Here is a 21,194-nt window from a genome sequence, read left to right as displayed (position 1 = left end):
AGTTGGGCTTCTGTCCAATACAGTAAGAAACAGAGAGGAAATTTACCCAACCAGTCCATTCCATTTCCTACTGATCAAAGTTTATCCTACAGGGAGGTAGCTCCTCTAGCCTTCCAGATTGGATCGCTCCACCCCTTCACCAGTCATATTCCATGCCCCGTGACATGTGCTTACTTTGAGCCCAGAAAAGTCAGGGAGCCAGAGTGTGAGGCAGTGGTATTGTGTGGTCATGCACAGAGTTGCAGCTCCAGCAGCAACAGATTGAGAGCAGGTGGACAGGCTTATGTGCACAGCTATCGGTTGGTTTCCATTACCCCATAGTCAATTCATCTCCCACAGCTTTTTTTGATTCTAGCAAACTTCTACTCACAATGCCCCATATCTGAATGTTTGGACTCATGAAAGCTTCTGAAAGACTACAACCCCTCTACACTTTACCTCTAGGGTTCTTTCCCATTTAGCTCTCACTTAACATTTCTGTCTGTGCCTTTAATACCATCTTAAGTGTCTTATATCACCACGAGGCCTCCATCTTTTTAGCCTTATTGTGTTTCTTAGTGTTAAAATTCTTCCATATTTTTAGAACTAAAGACACTTTGAAGGGAGTAATGCAAGAACAGAAGAAAGTATTTTAGGTTGGGTTCTCTAGAGAAGCAAAGCCAGTGAAGGAAATGGCTCACACAATTGTGGGGGCTGGCAAGTCCCACATCCATGGCTTAGGCAAAATCTATGCGTTAGGCAGCAGGCTGAATGCTCTTCTGATTTATGGGGTTGCAGGGGCCGAGAAACCCTAAATCTGCAGGTCAGGCAGCAGGCTGCTGGCTCACAGGGTTGTGGCAGCTGGCCAAGCCGAAATCTGCAGGTCAGGCTGAAGGCTCCTCCAATAACCAGAGGTCAGACCATGAGATGGGTACAGAGTCGAGAGAGAGAGAGAATGAGAACTTTGCCAGAACATCCGTATATAGTGGATGCATGCCACACCCCCAAAGAGACTCGCCTTCCAACAGACCGGTTGCTCATATCAGATCACAAAATGGAGGATGATTATGTAATATCTGCCAAACCACTGAGACTCATGGCCTAGCCAAGTTGATACATAACATTAACCATCACAGTTTGTCTCCCAATATTGGAGCAAATGCCTTATTTTATAATTGAGTGTAATTTCTGAGTCACTGGGTTAGAGATAAATAATAAATGGGGATCCAAACTTCTTCCCATCTATCTTTGCTGTGAGATCATCTGTCGCGTGTCTCATTTTAGCACCTTTGGCTTGCTATTGGTATGATTTTCTACAGGATTCTGGTAATGGGTTGGCTGGGAGTCTGTTTCCAGGGTTTCTTTGAGTTCTCGTGTCTTACTGAGTCATTGCAGGTATTGTAGTGGCGTGTTCGGGATGTGGGCATGTGGACTGCTAGCCAGGTGCCTTTTATACTGGCAAATCCACTTCCATTAATTTTTTTGGATTCTCTTAAAGAGGATTGCATTCTTCAGCAAGATTGATTCTAAACCTAAAATGTGTGCTGGTTAGTTCTGATTTTGTCAGTTTGGAAATCTTCTGCCTGCCAACTCTCTCAGTGTCATTTCTAATCAATCCAGCACTTCCCTCCATGCCTCTATCTGTGTAATTACGTTAATAGGATAGTGTCCTAGGGGATTTCATCTATATTCCATCTTGAAAGTGAAGAATCAAGGATCTCGTAAGTCCCTATTTCCCACAAAACCACCTTCAAAGGACTGAGCACATGCATATTTTTGCAGGCTTTATCAGCTTATAAAACACGGCTACAATGAGACTGATACTGCCTTCACTTTGCAGAGCAAGAACTGGCTTTCTTTCAAAACTCTAACCCAATTCTTTCCAACTTATTTTAGATAAAAAGGAGGTGTATTTATAGCGTAGGTTTACAGGTGAAATTTCGAAAGATATAGGTAAGGTTGAGTTTGAATATATAGCATGCAGCTCATTAAAAATGAGCTTTTCACCAAACCCTTTAGCTCCTAGAGAAATGCTCTAAAATTTGAAGATTCTTTGGGGTCATAATGTCTATGTGTGGGAATTGGGAATCTGAATTGTTAACAAACTCCCCCACGAGCTTCTGATGCATGTGCGTCTGGTCCAGAATTTAAATTTTACCCCAGAATTGTTGTTGTTGCTGCTGTTGTTGTTAGGTGCCCTCGAGTTGGCTCCAACTCATAGCAGCCCTATGTATAACAGGATGAAACCTTGCCCAGTCCTGTGTACATCTCACAATAAGGGATATCTGAGCCCGTTGCTGCCGCCACTGTGTCAATCCATCTCCTTGAAGGCCTTCCTCTATTTTGCTGACTCTCTACTTTACTAAGCACGTTGTCCTTCTCCAGGGATTGGTCCCTTCTGATATAACATGTCCAAAGTATGTGAGATGACGTCTTGCCATCCTTGCTTCTAAGGAGCATTTTGGCTGTACTTTCTCCAAAACAGACTTGATGTACTGAGCAGTAATGACCAAAGACCTGAAGAGTTGTGACCCTAAAGTTGGAAGAACTGATTCGAGTGAATTTTAGCACATGCAAAATAGAACTGGAGTGTTTTTGTTTTTGACCCAGTCAGTATTACTGAACTTCTACCTTTATGTATGTAATAAAATAACAACCTATTTTCCCAGTAAGCAAGTTTACCAAAGAGAAATGGAAACAGCTGTCACAAATGGCATTTTTGTTTTTATCGTTTTTGTTATTGTTAGGTGCTGTCGAGTTGATTACGACTCATAGAGACCCTATGTACAACAGAATGAAATACTGTCCGGTCCTGTGCCATCCTCACAGTCGCTGCTATGTTTGAACACAATGTTTTTAGCAGGAGTATTTAAGTATTTTCTCTTAGGAACTTTTTCTAGTTGTAAAGGGAACATGATACGGATCAGTGTGCGTGGGTGAAAGGCACAGGAGGGAGCGAGACTAGACCTGGTAACTAGAGAACCAAGAAGTGATATGTTTCGAAGCATCATTAAACAACAGAAACACTACATTCAAGGCATTTGGAGCTATATTACTTACAGCAATTTGCACTATCCAAGTTCTTGGGAAAATAACTCCATAATATCAAAGCAAAAATTGATTTGCATAATGATGGTCCAGAATAATTGAAAAAAAAAGTTGAAATCAAGTTCGGGGCCATCTGGTAAAGACATTTTCACCTGCCTTACTGCATTTCAGAAAAAAAAAAAAAAAATCCTTTCCAAATAGTTTCTGTTAAGGCATAGAAAAAGAGAAAATTGCTAAATAGAAGAAAATATATGTTTGTGCAAAAGCAATGAGAGTTTTGTTGCTTTTCTTTCTACACCAGCAAAGGGTGTTGGACACCAGTGACCTACTTTGGGGAATCAAGTGAAACAGATTCAGATGTAGATGTGTTTTGTTGGCCTGTGGTGGGGCAGTCAGCGGAATTCTGCCAGTTTCTGAGATAAAAATTTGGAAGCTGAATTTCTACAGGAACCTAGGAGAGTAATGGCCCAGTGATTGCGAATGCTTTTGGACAGTTAGAAAACATGATTGAAATGTTGCTGATAGGATTCTTAATTTCTGTCTATGATACACAGAATTACGAGAGATACCATAATGATAATAACTATTGTGTGTGGACTTGGTGCCAGCCACTGGACTAAGTGCCTAATATACATTATCATATTTAATCATCACAATAGTCCTGTTGAGTGTGCATTATTATTATTCCAGCTTTATAGGTGAAAACACTGAAATTTAAAGGAATTAATAAACCTACCCAAGGTCATGGCTAGGTAAGTGACAGCGTCAAGACTGGAACATGTGTTTTTGAAATTTTACCCTTACTTTTAATCACTCCACTAGTGTATGTTTGTATGTTTATTTTTGTATCTACATTTGTATTTGTTTATATCTATAGTCATGTATTTGTATCTGTAGTTACACATAAACATTAATTATGCCTCTTTCTATAATGTTGACATATCTGCTCTAGCAACACCCACAACTATAATCCCTATCTCCTGCAACTACCGCTACCGCTACCACCACTCACAACTACATTTCCAGCTACTACTGCCTCCACAACTACCTACAGCTACCACTACCCGAAACCATCACCATTATCTTCCCCACTATCACTACCACCCATAACTACCACCTCCACCACCACTACCCATAACTGCCGCAACTACCACCACCACCATCACCACTATCCACAGCTACCACTACACATAGCTGTCACCAATATCTTCCCCAACTATCACCTTCACTTCTACCACCATGTATAATTACCACCTCCACCACTACCACAAGTTCCCATAACTAGCACCCCCCTCATCACCCACCACAGATACCGCTACCGTCCATAACTGATACCACTACCACCACTATCTCTCATAATTGTCACCTCTGCCACCACCTGTAACTATCACCACTGCCATCACCCCCGCAGCTACTACAGCCTACAACTATTATTACTATAACCTATAATTACCATCATACCCCACACAGCTACTACCACCGACAGCTATCACCCCCAGCCCCCAAGGCCACCGCCACCATTACCATTCTTTACTTAATAGGAAAAAGTGAAAGTTATTGGAAGAAAATCTTATGAAAATTAATTGGAAAAAATATTCCAGAAAAGTAGTTATTTCAGTTAATTCTGAATATCATCAATCTATTCAAAATCTTATACAATTAACATTTTCAATTGCTGAAAAATTGACTAGTTATAAAACTCATCTCATTTTACCAAAGGGATATTGCATCTCTATTACATAAATTTTGGCATTCTCAGTTAATAAGTTCAAAGTGATAGCTCTGCTGCTTCTGTTAGAAGTTTCTAACTCTTCTGCCAATCTTTGTTATACACGTTATGCGTACACTATAAACTCGCTCCTAATTTATGCTGACTCCATTCAGACTTACACAGAGAAAAGAGTGACATTCATTTTTGGGAAAATATTTGAAACTGCTGGCCCATTTTCAAATATTATCTCCTTTGAATGAACATGGGGACATATTTCTTGACTCTGAATGAATAGATACAAAGTAGTTGCTCTCTTTCAATTCTCAAATTACTGGTCAATCCATAACAAAGAACAGCGTTAGGAAATACTGCATTTGCTTTCACCAAAACATAGACAGTTGTCTGAATCTTACGTTGAAGCCCAGGTTGAAACAGAGATGATCTGGTTGAACAGGGGTCGCGGGTAGGCCTGGAACCCACCCACGTGGCTTCCCTCTTAGTGATTTTGATGTCTTCTTTGCCATCTCTGCCTCAACCCCAGGGCTCTGAGAAAACAGATTTCTAAACTATTGATATCACCCACATAGTGCTGTTCAGCAGGAAACTAAGTAGTAACTGTTATACTCTGACACTGAATGCCATCATTGGAAGTGAAATTGAACACTTGCTTTGTATCAGGTGCTGTGCTACACTCTGAAGATGAAACAGCAAGCTAGGCATGATGGAGCCCTCATAACATGTACAGCCCAGTGGAGATGGCACACAAGATAGAGGGAATATTTGAAAGTGTTACACAGAAAGTTTAACAGTTCAAATCTGGGTTTAAGTGTTCAATACCCAGTGTAAGCTGCAAGAAAGGGAAAGAGAAAGAATAGTCTACCTCATATTGCAGCCATCCATTGTTAAAATTTAACAGAATTTGGAAACACAAAATCGGATCACCTGGGAGTTAGTTTAAAGGAATGGCATATATTTTCTTCCAGTAGTTAACTCAGCCAATTCGTTGGCCAACTATGTAAATTAAAATCTTCTCTAACCACAAGCATGTGCGCGGATACATACACAGATGCACACAATTTGCAAGCAGGGGTGGCACAAGTTGGTTAAAAAATATAGTGCTCATGTTTAGATGGACCCTTGCACTATACATCCCTAACTTGTATTCCATGTGAATGTGTTGTTAGTCAGGTATGTATATCAGCGTGAAAAAAAAATCAGTTTTGTTTAAAAAACGCTTTTGGGGAAAAGGAGGTACTGGTTGCCTTGATAGCTTAGCACATTAAAGGCAATGATATCCACCACTTCTGTGTCAGTCTGTTGTACTGTAGTGGCTTGCATGTTGCTATGATGCTTTAAGCAGAGTCACCAATGATGGACAGGTTTCAGTGGAGCTAAGACTAAGACAGACTAGGAAGAAAAGCCTGGTGATCTACTTCTGAAAATTAAACCAAAAACCCATTGCCATTGAGTTGATTCCGACTCATAGCAACCCTATAGGACAGAGTAGAACTGTCCCAGAGGGTTTCCCAGGAGCAGCTGGTGGATTCGAACTGCCAACCTTTTGGTTAGCAGCTGTGCTCTTTAAACACTACCACCAGGGCTCCATCTGAAAATTAGCCGTTGAAAATCTTATTGATCATGACAGAACATTGTCAGCTTACTTGCTTTGGACACATCATCAGGAGGGATCAATCTCTGGAGAAGGACAACATATTTGGTGAAGTAGAGGGCCAACAAGGTCATGCGAGACCCTTGGTTGGATGGATTGGCATAATAGCCACAATGATGGATGATGAGGATGATAAGGACCAGGCAACAACAGCAACAGCAACAACAACAGCAAAGATATATATGACTCTTTATTTGCAAATTTTTCTGTCTGCATTTAAATCAGATGGAAATCAGATGTTCTTAATCTAGAACTCGAGAAGATCCATAGATAATGAAAGGGAGTCCATGTCACTCCAAATTGTATTAGGCATTTTTTTGAAGTCTTTTACTACTATTATGGAGCCATTTCTCTTTTCAATGCTGTTAGAGTTTGTTTTATGTATTTTGGAGCCCTGTTGTTGGGTGCATAAATATTTATTATGGTTATGTCCTCCTTTAATCATTATATAGTGTCCTTCCTTATCCTTTGTGGTAGATTTTGCTTTAAAGTCTATTTTGTCAGAGATTAATATTGCCACTCCTGCTCTTTTTTGATTGTTGTTTGCTTGATATATGTTTTCCCATCTTTGAGTTTTAGTTTGTTTGTGTCGTTGAGTCTAAGGTGTGTCTTTTGTAGGCAGCATATAGACAGATGATGTTTTTTAATCCATTCTTCTCCTCTCTGTCCCTTTATTTTTGCATTTAGTCCATTTACATTCAGGTAATTATTGATAGGTATGAGTTTTTTTTTTTTTTTTTAATGAGTTTAGTGCTTTTTTTTGATGTATTTTTTTCTGTGGTGTTGACAGCTTCTTTGTTCCACTTAATTTTCTGTGCTGAGTTGTTTTTTCTTAATGTGTTTTCTTTTCATCTTTTTCATTGTTGTTGATTTTGTAATTGCTGAGTCTTTATATTTTTCTTCTTTTTTATTTTGATGTGTAGGTTTGTTAGGTTCCCTTGTGATTAACTTAAAATTTACCTCTGTTTTTCTAAGTTTAGACTAATATTTTATTTCTTGGTATCACCTAAACTTCCTCTCCATATGAAAGTTCTATGACTACACTATTTAGACCCTCATTTTTTTGCTTTAATGTTGTCATCTTTTACATACTGATGTCTCTGTTTCCCTATTTTCAGTGTTTTAGCTTTAATTTATTTTTGTGCCTTCCCTCTCTGGGTTGATATCTGGTTGTTCTGTCCTGTGTTCTAGTCTTGAGTTGTTATCTGTTATTACTGATTATCTGGAGGACTCCCTTTCTTGTAGTTTTGGTTTGATTTTTTTTTTACAAATTCTCTTAACTTTTGTTTTTCTTGAAATGCCCTAATTTTGCCATCATATTTGAGAGACTTTGCTGGATACATAACTCTTGGCTGGCAATTTTTTCCTTTCCTTCAAGGCTTCATATATGTCATTCCATTACCTTCTTGCCTGCATGGTTTCTGCTGAGTAGTCAGAGTTTAATCTTATTGACTGCCCTTTTTAGGTGACTTTTCATTTATCCCTAGATGTTCTTAAAATTCTCTCTTTATCTTGGTTTTGGCAAGTTTGATTGTGTCTTGGTGACTTTCTTTTGGGATCTACCCTGTGTGGGGTTCAACGAGCTTCTTGTATGGATATCTTCTCATCTTTCACGATATCAGGGAAGTTTTCTGCCAACAAATCTTCAACAATTCTCTCTACGTTTTCTGTTATCCCCCCCTGTTCTGGTACTCCAATCAAATGTAAGTTATGCCTTTTGATAGAGTCCCTCGTAATTCTTAGGATTTCTTCATTTAAAAAAATTCTTTTATCTGATTTTTCCTCAAATAACTTGATGTCAAGTGCTTTATCTTCAATTTTACTAATTCTGGCTTCCATTGCCTCAATTCTGATCCTCTGACTTTCTATTGAGTTGCCTAATTCTGAAATTTTATTGTTAATCTTTTGGATTTCTATTTGCTGCCTCTTTATGGGTTCTAGCAGCCTGTTAAATTTGTCATTTTGCTCTTGTATAACAAAAAACCAGGAACCAAACCCATTGGCGTTGAGTCGATTCCTACTCATAGTGACCCTATAGGACAGAGTAGAACTGCCCCATAAAGTTTCCAAGGAGCGCCTTTTGGTTAGCAGCCATAGCCCTTAACTACTATGCCACCAGGGTTCCCTGCAGCTTTCCTAAATTCCTCTATTGCTTTGTATATGTGTTCTTGGCTTGTTCTGCGTTTTGCCTGATCTCCTTCCTGATCTCTTGAAGAGCCCTGTATATTAATCTTTTGAATTCTACCTCTAGTAATTCCAATATTTTCTCTTCCTCTGGGAGGTTTCCTGGTTCTTTGTTTTGATTGCTTGCCAGAGCCATCATGGTCTGCCTTTTCTGTGATTTGATATTGACCGTTGTCTCTGAGCATCAAGAAGTTATTATATTTATTTATTGTATGCTTGCTTACTGTGTCCTAGCTTCTTGTTTTGTTTTGTTTTGATATGTCCAAATAGGCTGGACATGTGAGCTACTTTGATTATTGGTGTCTTTAATGCTCTCACGTCCTGTCACCAGGTGGTTAGAGGTTTAAAGCTCTCACGTCCTGTCACCAGGTGGTTAGAGCTGCTACTAGGTATGTGAGCCCAGAAGCCCATTTACTTTCCTTATGTGGATTCAGCTCAGGTGTTCAGGTTATTGATCACTGAGTATGTAGCACAAACTCTCGCCTACAGTCCTAGATGGGCAGGGCTACATAGGAATGATTGGAGCAGGGTCAGGTATCTGGCTACAGTAGGGGGTTATATGCTGAGCAAGGTAGGGGACTGACAGCTGTCCCTGAGTACTTAGGTGGAAAGTGTGTTCTTGTCCCCTAGAGCATGTAGGTAGGTGGGTTTTGCAGCCAGATTTTGGGCACCCAATGCTGTTGGCTGTAAGGACTGGGAGGCACCACTTGTTCTTGGACCCCTGTTGTAGGTGCCTAGGTGGAGTGGGTGGAGCCACCAGCCCTCAGGTCCCTGATATGGGTAGGTGAGGACCCTGCTTAATGGGCAGGGTGGTGTCAAATGTAAAAAACCTGCCACTCCCCCTTAACTGTTGAAGTTGAAATTAGGCTTCAGGTATATACCCTGTTATACTATGCTAATGAGGGCCTACATTGTTGAATGGGCCCACACAGGTCTAGGCAGGGGTGAAAAGCATTCGAAGTCTGTAGATCCCTTATGCCTGTGCCTAGGCAGAGGAGCAGTGCCTGCCCAGAGTTCCTGACTTAGGGGAGCTGGCAGTTTCATTTTTCCTATTTGTTCATTTGTTTATTTGTTCCCTCCCCAAAGCCAGGAGACTGGCTCAGGCATGAAGGGTCCCACTTCTGGCCCAGGGGGCACCGCAACCACTGAACACTGCTGGACCAGGACCAGAGCAGAGTGGGGAGGGGGTGGGTGAGTGGAAGAGAGGCACTTCCCAGAGGGGGAAGTGTTATTTTGATCCCACCAGGTAGGTTAGATGCTTGCACTTAACTTTCAGATCCAGTGCCGCTTCTTCCTGGCTCCGGAGACTTGTGCGGACTCTCTGCCCCTTGCTTTCTCCCAATGTGGAAAACACATCCTGAGTGCTACTGCTTGCCTCAGCCTGCGTGTGCCTGTCAATCCAGCCTGCAGGGTACCGGCTGCTTTTGAATTGTCTCTCCCTCCCCCTGCTGCTCAGTCCAACTCCTCAACTTTGTCTTTGGTGGTTAGGGTTCCTAGATTGTCTTATATAATCGATTCACTTGTTTTTTCAGGTCTTTGTTGTAAGACAGAACATAGGAAGTGTCTGACTGTTTTTGCCATCTTGGCCCCATCCCCTGTGTTAGGCATTATGGATGCATGGGCATTTCTCTCTGAGTTAAGGATCCATTTTTAAAAGCAGATTTTCTAAACATATTCCCAAGAGCTTCCAAGAAAATTCAAGAAATACCATGCAAAGAGAGAATGCTTTATTTCCCATTGGTGCCTGCTATAACTCAGCTTTTGGACCTACACTGTAAGTTTTCATTAAATTTGTCAAGAGTGTTTTTCTTCAGTCTTCCTCAGAAGAAGACATTGGCTACAATCAGATTTTACTTAATTTCGAAGTTGCAAGTTTCAACATTCACAATTAAAAAAAAATGGCCTGCATGGACTAGCTTTACTGAGAGGTGCTTTGGATTATGAACTAGCTTTAATGAAACTGAGCTGGAGAGAAGGACAAAAGAGGTGCACCATAGTGAGGGTAGATTAGCAAGGTAGCGCTCTAATCAGTGGTAGAAGCCAGGGGAAATCAGGTAAAGAGCCTTGTGAAATGGAGACGGTTTCCCTGGTCTCTTTTGCACATGTGGGGAATTTAGGTAACCAGTACCTATTTATATATTCCCACTGTTGTTGGTGCCAAAGGAGAAGACTTGCGCAATTTCCCACCCACTAAATAATTCTTCATTAAAAAATCGAACTAATCACAGGGAAATTTTGTATCTGCGTTTGTTACCATAAAATATAATTTATGCACATAAATTACTTTGGGGATTGAATGCACCTCTTCTTAAGAAAGAGAATGTTTATTTTGGATATGTACACAAAGCATATGCAAAGGACATAATGTATGTAGTTCTCCAAAGGTTTCTGTAAACATCAAAGAATGTAGCAGCCGTGGCTCAAGGTCTTTCAGCTGTGATTATGCTGGGCTGTCTCCAAAAGGTCCATAGTTATATATACAAGTCAAATGATTTGCCCAAGCTAAGCTGTCTGCTGGTTTTTCTAGGGATTGAAGAATCTATTTAAAAATCCATGAGGAGTAATTAAAAAAAAAAAACAAAACCAAAAGCAAACCTGTTGCCACCGAGTCGATTCAGATTCATAGTGACCCTATGGAACAGAGTATAACTGCCCCATAGAGTTTCCAAGGAGTGGTTGGTGTATTTAAACTGCTGACCTTTTGGTTAGCAGCCATATCTCTTAACCACTATGTCACCAAGGTTTTCGTGATGAGTAATAGCAATCTATAATTTCAGAAAATTACTCTCCTTGAGCATGGTTTCTTTAAAAATGCTTGCCAGAGTCCAGTTTGAACAACCAGCTTGTCACAAACAAACCCCAAAAACCAAACCCATTGCTGTCAAGTTGCTTCTGACTCACAGTGACCCAGTGGGACAGAATAGAACTGCCCCATAAGGTTTCCATGGTTGTAATCTTTACGGAAGTAGACTCCCACATCTTTCTCTCATGGAGCGGTTGTGGGGTTGGACTCCCTGACTTTTCAGTTAGCAGCTGAGCACTTTATCCATGGTGCCAGCAGGGCTCCTTTGTCACAAACAAAGCGTGTACAGCTAGATATAACAGGAAGACTTGTAAGTGAAAAGCCAGGAACGGTACCAAAGAATAGATTGTTCATGGGACAAGGAGCTAGTGATGTCTCTGGTTTTGGTGTGTCTTGGATAAGTCCCTTCACCTCCCTGCTTTCTGTTTCTGATCTCCCAATGAGGGGGACAAATGGCCTCATCTCTAAATCATTTCCTACCTTGAACTTTTTAATTAGTTAAGTCAGTCTGATTTGAAGGATATCATGAATAGGTCATATAGAAGGTATCTGTTATTTGTTACAGGGAATAAATTGTTGTTTTTGGTTGAGCACCCACGGTGTCCTGGAGTCTTTGGGTGAAGCAAACAGTTAAGCACTCCACTACTAACTGAAAGGCTGGTGGTTCGAATACACCCAGAGGTCCTTTAGAAAATAGACCTGGTGATCTGTTCCCAAAAGGTCACAGCCTGGATAACCCTACGGAGTGTAGTTCTACTCTGCAACACATAGGTTGCTGTTTGGCTACCATGCCCCAGATGCTGTTCTAGCTGCTGGGAATACAGCGGTGGACGAAAGAGACACAAAGATTTCCCCTCATGGATCTTGCGTATAATGGGGGAGGAGGGAGAAAGAAAAACAAACAATAAAACAATTAGGATAAATAATAGGTCAGAATTTGATACCTACATCAAAGAAAATGAAGTAGGACAGCTGGAAAAGGAATAGTGGAAGGCAGGAGTGGGAGTTTGCAATTTTAAATAGAATGGTCAGGGAAGGCCTCCTGAGATGTTGGCATGTGAGCCAAGATAGTAAGAATGTGCCGCAACAGCCCTTGTTATCTGGGGCAGAGCATTACAGCAGAGGATATAGAAGGATAAAATGGTGAGCCCACACACTTAATGCGAGGATCTTGTTCTGATGCCTAGGGCACAAAATAAATGCTAGCAACGGTCAGGCAGGTAAAGAAAAAGAGTGAGGCAAGCTGGGTATAAGAAGGAGTGCACATTTCTTTGCTGAACTGTGGAATGAACGCCCATGAGGATTCTCCATGGCCAGATCTTTTGAGCTTGGAAAGAAACCATAAATTGAGAATTCAATGCATAATAGCATTTTTAAGTATAAGAAGATAAATGGGAAAAAAATTGAAGTCACAGTACTGCAGAGCAAAGAAAACACATATGTGGGCCATTTCTGAGCCATTGGGGACTGTTAGTTGTGGTTGAGTTGGCTCCGACTTACGGTGACTTCATGTACAACAGAACGAAAATTGCCCAGTCCTGTGCTGTCTTCGCAGTTGTTGGTGTGCTGGAGTCCATTGTTGGAGCCACTGTGTATTTCGGATGCCTTCCAGTCTAGAGGGCTCATCTTCCAGCACTACAGCAAACAATGTTCTGTTATGATCCGTAGGCTTTCACTGGCTAATTTTTGAAAGTAAATCATCAGGCCTTTCTTCCTAGTCTGTCCTAGTCTGAAAGATCTGCTAAACTTGTCCACCATGGGTGACCCTGTTGATATTTGAAACACCGATGGCATAGTTTCCAGCGTCATAGCAACATGCAAGCCACTACAGTAAGACAAATTGACAGAGGAATGGTATCATTGGGTACTAGCTTGTTGCTTTTGTTTTGAAGAGAATAGAGAAATTGGACACACACATACACACACACACACACAAACATCTAAGCAAGTGTGTGCTCTGGAAAAGAAAAAAACTGTAATGGAATACTACACCAAATGTTGTAGAGAAATATTGATAGGGAAAAATGGAGCCTTTGGGTTTTGTTAGAAGGACAAAGCATGAAAGAAAGAGGGATCCTAAAGCTATTTCTCCTTCACAAGGGCTGTTGTTGTTAGGTGCTGTCAGGTCGTTTCTGACTCATAGCAACCCCATGTACCATAGAAGGAAACACTGCCTGGTCTCACGGCATGCTCACAATCACTGTTATGCTTGAGCCCATTGTTGCAGCCACTGTGTCAATCCATCTCATTGAGGGTCTTCCTCTTTTTGGCTGACCCTGTACTTTACCAAACATGATGTCCTTCACAAGGGTCGGCAACTTTATATCCATGTGGCAGGGGATCTCTTCATAGGATCCATTCATCTGAGGCCATAAAGATGGGGAAGGGAGAAGGAGGAGGAGGAAGCTAGCTAGCCTCTGTCCAGTGACGAGTGAACACCAAGTGCTTTACAAATTTTACCTTATTGTCTCACAAAAATTTTCCTGAAGATTGGATTTTTTTTTTTTTCTCCCAGATTGACTCTTATTATTTTCATTAAATAATCCTTAAGTTGAAGAGAAAAGTGGGAAGCATATTTTAGGTTACCAAGTAAGTGAATGGCAGAGCCAGAATTTAGACACAGGGCAGCCATCCTCTGAAGCTTGCATGATTATGTCAGAATACTATGTGATCTCTAAATAAAAGTCTCCCAGACGGGCAGCCAGGTGGCTGAGTGAAGGAGAAAAAATTATGCTTCTAAATTAGCCCATTTTTAAAATTAACCAGATTAAAAGTAAATAAAAAATGAATGCAAATAAATTTAGAGAAACTCAAACTTCCCAGCTTTACAATGCATCACTACCTTAATACATGCCTGAAATCCATCAATTTATGCAAATATTCGCACCCTGTAATTAGGCTTTTTTTTTTTTAACTAAGTTCCTGAAGTGTGGGCACTTAGTAAGTGATGACAATTATTATTCTGTATAATAATAATAAAAACCCTGAATAACCATGATTAGTGAAAGCAGCAGTTTTTCAGCTGCCACCTCTTGAGGATCCAAAGTGAATTTCTGAATGCTTATTTATGAAGCTTTTAAACCTGCAAATCCTTTCTTATGTCAACAAGCCGAATACCCTTCTTTGAGGGCACCCAAAGAAGGGGGTAACCCACGGAATCATACAACCCAAGCTGGAAAGGACTCCAGAGAGCCCCAATTCTCTGATTTTAGTTATAGTGAAACTAAGGTTGAGTGTGTTCTTCAAGCTGTGAGCCAAGACTAGAAATGAAGTCTCTTCAATCTAAGTGTAAAACTTTCTCTCATACATCATTTTATTAGCTTTTGAGCTAATGAGAGGCCCTGTAATTCATGTTAGCACTGAATATTGTCTGTAGGCTGAGTAAATATTCTACATGTTTATGTTGCTTTCTCCCAAGGTGTATGTAGATGTTACTGTTATTTTTAATTTATATTGAACAATTCAGCAACTTACTGAGTACTCCTGTGAGCAACAACAAGAACAAACCGGTTGCTGTCGCGTGGATTCTGGCTCATGTGTGTCAGGGTAGAACTGTGCTCCGTAGGCTATTCGATGGCTGATCTTTTGGAAGTAGATCACCAGGCCTTACCTCTGAGGTACTGCCGGGTGGACTCAAACCTCCAGTTTTTCAGTTAGCAGACTAGCACAGTAGCCACTTGCACCACCCAGAGACTCTCCTATGAACAACCAAACCAAAACCTGTTGGCGTCGAGTTGATTCCAAATTATAGCAAACTTATAGGACAGAATAGAACTGCCCCATAGAGTTTCCAAGCAGCGCCTAGTGAATTCGAACTGCCGACCTTTTGGTTAGCAGCCATAACACTTCACCACTACACCACCAGGGTCTCCCCTATGAACAAAGGACTGCTAATTGCACTGGAAACTGCAGTGAATTAAGGACAAAATCTATGCCCTCACCATTTATATTCGAATGGAATGAGATTGACAATAAATGGTTAAACAAGTAAAGCTATAGTATAACAGGTGAGGAAACATGCTATGGGGAAAAATAAAACAGTAAGGAAGGGAGCCCTGGTGGCACAGTGGTTAAAGCGCTTGGCTGCTAACTGAAAGGTCAGTGGTTCAAACCCACCAGCTGCTCTGAGGGAGAAAGGTGTGGCAGTCTGCTTCCATAAAGACTGCAGCCTTGGAAACCCTATGGGGCAGTTCTGCTCTGTCCCATAAGGGTGCTATGAGTCAGAATTGACTTGGTGGCAATGGATTTTTGGTTTGGTTGTTCACAGGATAGTCTCTGGGTGGTGCAAATGGCTAATGGACTGGTCTGCTAACTGAAAAACTGGAGCTTTGGGTCCACCCAGCAGTGGGTTTTTTAGTGTAAGGATAGGAAATATTGGCAAGTGGGGTTTGCTTCTTTATATTGAAAGGCTTGGGGACGGACTCACCTGAGAAGGTTAACATTTGAGCAGAGACCTGCCGGAAGAGAGCCAGCCATAGGGATATCAGGGAAGGAGAATGAAAGGAAGGAGAAAGATCTCACAAAGTTGTCATTGTGCCCAGAGTGCAGTGAATGAGGGGAAAGTTCTAGATGACATCAAAAAGGTAAGATGGGGCCAGATTAAGCATTTTAATGTTTGACTCTGACTCTGGTAAAAAGGGTGGGAAACCACTGCAGGCCTTCAGACTGAGGAGTGATACGAGCTGCCTTATATTCTAACAGGATTCCGCCAGGCGTGGAGGATAGACCATGGTGCGTGGTGTGGAGGGTGGAAACAGGGAGGACAGTTAGGGGTTACTGTAGTAATCTGGGAAGAGAGGAAGGTGGTTGTGGACAAGGTGCTGAGATGTGTTAGGCTTCTGGTTATGTTTTGAAGGCAGAGATGTGGAATGTGAGTATCAAGGTGGATCAAGATTACTCCAAATACTGAGCAGCTGGGAGAACAGTGGTGCCATTAAGAAGAGGAAGAATGGGGGCAAATGTTTAGGACTTTGGAAGGTTAGTAAAATGAAGAGTTTGGTTTTAAGCACGTTCAGCTTGTGGTTCCAATTAGGCATTCAAGTTGAGTGTTGAGAATGGGCAATTGAAAATATGAGTCTGGATATCAGGGAAGCAGTCTGAGCTGGAGATATACATTGATGCGAGTTAAAAGTGTTACTGAACTAACCGCAGACTTGCAGACAATAATCCCCTTTACTTTAAATACTTCAGTGTGTATTTCCTAAGCACAAGGACATTTTCTTATACAACCACGGTACAATGATCAATACTGTTAGCTAATCCATACTAGTATCTAATCTACAAATCATTCAAACTTCACCAAGAGTCCCGATGTTTTTTAGAACATACATATGCACACACACATACAGAGTCCGGGATTATCCAACCCAGGATCAAGTATTGCAATTACATTTTCACAACTCCAGCTGGGGAATAGTATATGCTAACCACTAGGGAATCTTGGAGAAATGTACACAGAATTTCTTTTTACTATACTTGTGTCTTTTCCGTAAGTCTGAAATTATTTAAAAATAAAAAGTTATAAAAAAAGTGTCGCTGGATACATCATAAATTAAAAAAATTAATATTACATTTCCTTGGCAAAAAGTTATTTAAAGTTCCATATTATATATAAAACCAAAAAGCCCAACCCAGTGCTGTCAAGTTGATTCCGACTCATAACGACCCTGTAGGACAGCGTAGAACTGCCCCATAGAGTTTCCAAGGAGTGCCTGGCAGATTCGAACTGCCGACCCTTTGGTTAGCAGCCATACCACTTAATCACTACGCCACCAGGGTTTCCAAGTATTATATATAGAACTACATATATCTCTATATACGTACATAAAGAGAACTATGTATGCATATATTATATTCTATATGTAAAGGTCTATATCATATATTGAGGATATATTCCAGGAAATTATAACTTATAAGGAAATATTAATTCTTATGGAAAAAAACTCTTGATGACTATTGAAAATCTTGGCCTATCTTCAGTTCCCACCCTCACCTCTGTTCCCACCCAAAGCGTTTTATCTTCCTTCTGTGGTAAAGCTTTATAATAGCAGGGATCTTGTCTATTTTGCTGATTGTTTTGTCTTCTCTGCCTAGAACAGTATTCAGTGCCTATTAAGATCCCAAAAATATCTCATGAATGACTGTATAACATAAAATATATTTTATATTTATTGCAATAAGCTCTTTTTCAAATATTGTGTCCATATGCTCTAAAAATTTGAAAAGTACTATTCTAATGGGAAGAGGTGCTATGGGCTCATATGATCCAGTGACATTGTAACAGGTATTTCCTAGGGTTTTTGTGAGATGTAGTTGTGGTAATAATAGAAGGCAACACCTCCTGTAGAGTCAGAAGATGGAAGGTGCTCAGCGGTGACCCCCAATAGCTACATTTCTCCTGCCCACCACCTCTTTCTCTGTACAGATTCTGCTCTTGTCATGCATCTTTGAGATGACCACATCAACGCTGAACAGGTAAGTTTGAGAAATTGTTCAACCTTTTAAAGTCCCAACCACTTCTATAATCTACTGAAAACAGAATAGAACAAAATTCTCATTCTAGGGTCTGGGCGTGAACTCAGGCCCTGTCTCTCTGTCATAATATGTCAAAATCCTGTGGAGACTTTCCCTCCAAAGGTTTTTCATTAACCAACAGTTAAAAGATGAGTCAAATAATTAAGATGGCTCAATTTGACATAACCAAGAAACGTTGCTCTGGGATCCAGGGTAACACTAGTATAGCTGCCCTCTTACAGAGGACATCTACTGAATTATAAATGAATGAATGAATGACAAAAGAAGAATTCAGAATTTAATACTAAGTGCCCACTCCATACTAGGCATTGTGCTAGATGCTGTGAGGATTAGTAGTGAAATGAGCTGTTAAAATCATGGGACGGAACAGACAGTTACTAAACATGAAAGAAATGTGTGTGTGGATGGAATGAATGATGGGGAGGTTGAGAATGGATTAGAATGATTGAGGAAACTGGGGAGTTTTCAGCAAGCAGCAGACATAGTAAATGTGGATTATGTCTCAACATAAAGAAACAAAAATCCTCACAACTGGACCAATGAGCAACATCATGATAAACGGAGAAAAGATTGAAGGTGTCAAGGATTTCATTTGACTTCGACCCACAATCAATGCCCATGGGAGCAACAGTCAAAAAGTCAAATGATGCCTTGCATTGGGCAAATCTGCTGCAAAAGACCTCTCTCTTTAAAGTGTTAAAAAGCAAAGATGTCACTTTGAGGACTAAGGTGCACCTGACCAAAGCCATGGTATTTTCAATCACCTCTTAGGCATGTGAAAGCTGGCCAATGAATAAGGAAGATGGAAGAAGAACTGATGCCTTTGAATTATGGTGTTGATGAAGAAAATTGAATAGACCATGGAGTGCCAGAAGAACAAACAAATCTGTCTTGGAAGAAGTATGACCAGAATGCTCCTTGGAAGCAAGGATGGCAAGACTGCATCTCACATATTTTGGATATGTTATCAGGAGGGATCAGTCCCTGGAGAAGGACATCATGCTTGGTCAAGTGGAGAGCCAGCGAAAAAGTGGAAGACCCTCAAAGAGATGGATTGACACAGTGGCTACAACAAGGGCCTCAAACATAACACAGTGAGGGTGGTGCAGTGCTGGGCAGTGTTTTGTTCTGTTGTACATAGGGTTGCTATGAGTCAGAACCGACTCGCTGGCACTTAACAGCAACAACAGAGGAGCCCTGGTGGTGCAGTGGTTAGGTTGCTAACCAAAAGGTCGGTGATTGGAACCCACCAGCGGCTCTGTGGGAGAAAAGACCTAGCCATCTGCTCCAGTAAAAATTTCAGCCTGGGAAACTCTATGGGCAGTTCTACTCTGTCCTATAGAGTTGCTATGAGTCTGAATTGAGTCAGTGGCACATGCAGCAACATGAAGAGAATTTTGTAGGAAGAATTCTAGCAAAGTGTAGCAGTGTAGTCTATCGGTTAAGAGCTAAGCCTGTGGGGCAGCAAACCTTAGTTCTAAACTGACTCTACCACATACTTAGCTGCCTGACCTCTAACAAGTCATTTAAGTTCTCTGCCTCAGCTTCTTTGTCTGTATGGGGGGGGGGGGGGCGGAGAAGGGATGAGAAAGACTTCTTTAAAGATCAGATGAGGTGATACATGTAGAGATTAGCATAGGTTTCAGACCTAGTAAGTGCTTGATAAATTCTAGCCACTGTTGTTGTTACTATCATTTACCATTTTAACCAGAGGTAAATTCTCGTGCCATGGCACAGGTCCAGAGAAGCCAGGCAAGAACTGGCCTGGAATGGTAAGGAGCCCAGTATGGGTGTGAGTGTGAAGCGGTTCAGTTCCGCACAGAAAGGAAGTTATGGAGACGAGAACAGCCTCTTGCTAAGCACTTGCACTGCACTAGATGCCAGGAATGCTGAGGGGTACAGAGCTGAGTCAGATGCACATCTTCCAGGCCCTTAGCCTAGTGGGAGAGGCACGCCAGAACCCATGTCATTCTGAATGCAGGAAAGACCGTGGCTAGTCTTCCCCAGGTTCTGAGAAAGGGGTACAGAACTGTCGGGAGAGAGCAGAAGGAGGAATGATCAATTTCACTTAGAAATACTGAAAAGAAGTGACTTTAAAATGCATCTTAAATATAATTATTAAAAAATGAATCAAAATCTGTTTCTGATTCTAGAAACAGCGTCACTTTACTGGCTATGGCATCTGTGTGAATTGCATAACCTCTGTAAGCCTTAGCTTTCTTAATGCTTAAAGGAGGAGCCCTGGCGGTGCAGTGCTCAGCTGCTAAGTGAAAGTTCGGTGGTTTGAAGCCACCAGCTGCCCCACAGGAGAAAGACGTGGCAGCCTGCTTCTGTAAATATTGTAGCTCTGGAAACCCAACCGGGCAGTTTATAGGGTTTAAGGAAGAAAATCCGCATAAAGGTGTTTGCCTGGCACAATGCCAGGGATCTAGTTCAATGAATCACTGCTATTTATTATTGTTATTTCTAGGTTATTTTATAGAATAAAAAGCATCTTGTTATAGGTTATCTCATTTGATCCTTAGAACATCCTTGTGACATGGGCAAGATAAACAACCATCATTCCTCTTTCACTGATGAGGAAACTGAAGATTGAAGAGATAGCTTTATCCAATCACAAACAACTGATAAGGGTCAGAGTCAGGACTCAAGCCAAATCCAATGCCCAGAATACATTTCTCCTCATTTCTGTCTGGTAAGATCCAAATCATTCTTAAAAGGCAGTATTTATTATACTGGCTTTAAATCTGTTTTTTTTTTTTGTGTTGTCAGAACTTCTTTTGTTGAAATAAAAGCTTATGAGAGCATCCCTCTTTTACAACAGCAAATAAAGCTGCCGTGCTTAAACACTCAAGGCTCTAAGATTCTTTTCTTTCCTCTCCTCTCAACAGCTCCATGGAACCCAACTTGAGGGAAAAAAAAAAAAAAAAAGCTGGCCTGAAGGAAAGATCTGAATGTCTGAATGTGGAGTCACAGAGGACAGCATGTGCAAGGGCCCTGTGGTCTGGGAGTTTGTGGCCTTTTCACAAACTCTGAAAGAATCAGATGCTCCCTCCTCGTCTGGGCAAGCTTGCAGAAGGCAGTGTGGTGCAATGGTGAGTGCAGAGGCTGGGTCAAGTGCACTCAGTGCCAGTGAGGCTGGCTAACTGGGTGTGTTTCTCTAGTTCTCTCTGCCTCAGTTCCCTCATCAACAACATACAGGTAATAATAACATCTATCTCACCGGGTCGTATTGAGAGGTAAATATGATAACAGGCAAAACATTT

The sequence above is a fragment of the Loxodonta africana genome, chromosome 21, assembly GCF_030014295.1.
Source record: "Loxodonta africana isolate mLoxAfr1 chromosome 21, mLoxAfr1.hap2, whole genome shotgun sequence".
Classification (NCBI taxonomy): Eukaryota; Metazoa; Chordata; class Mammalia; order Proboscidea; family Elephantidae; genus Loxodonta; species Loxodonta africana.
The sequence above is the reverse complement of the archived record's forward strand: the minus strand, read 5'-3'. Positions refer to the sequence as shown.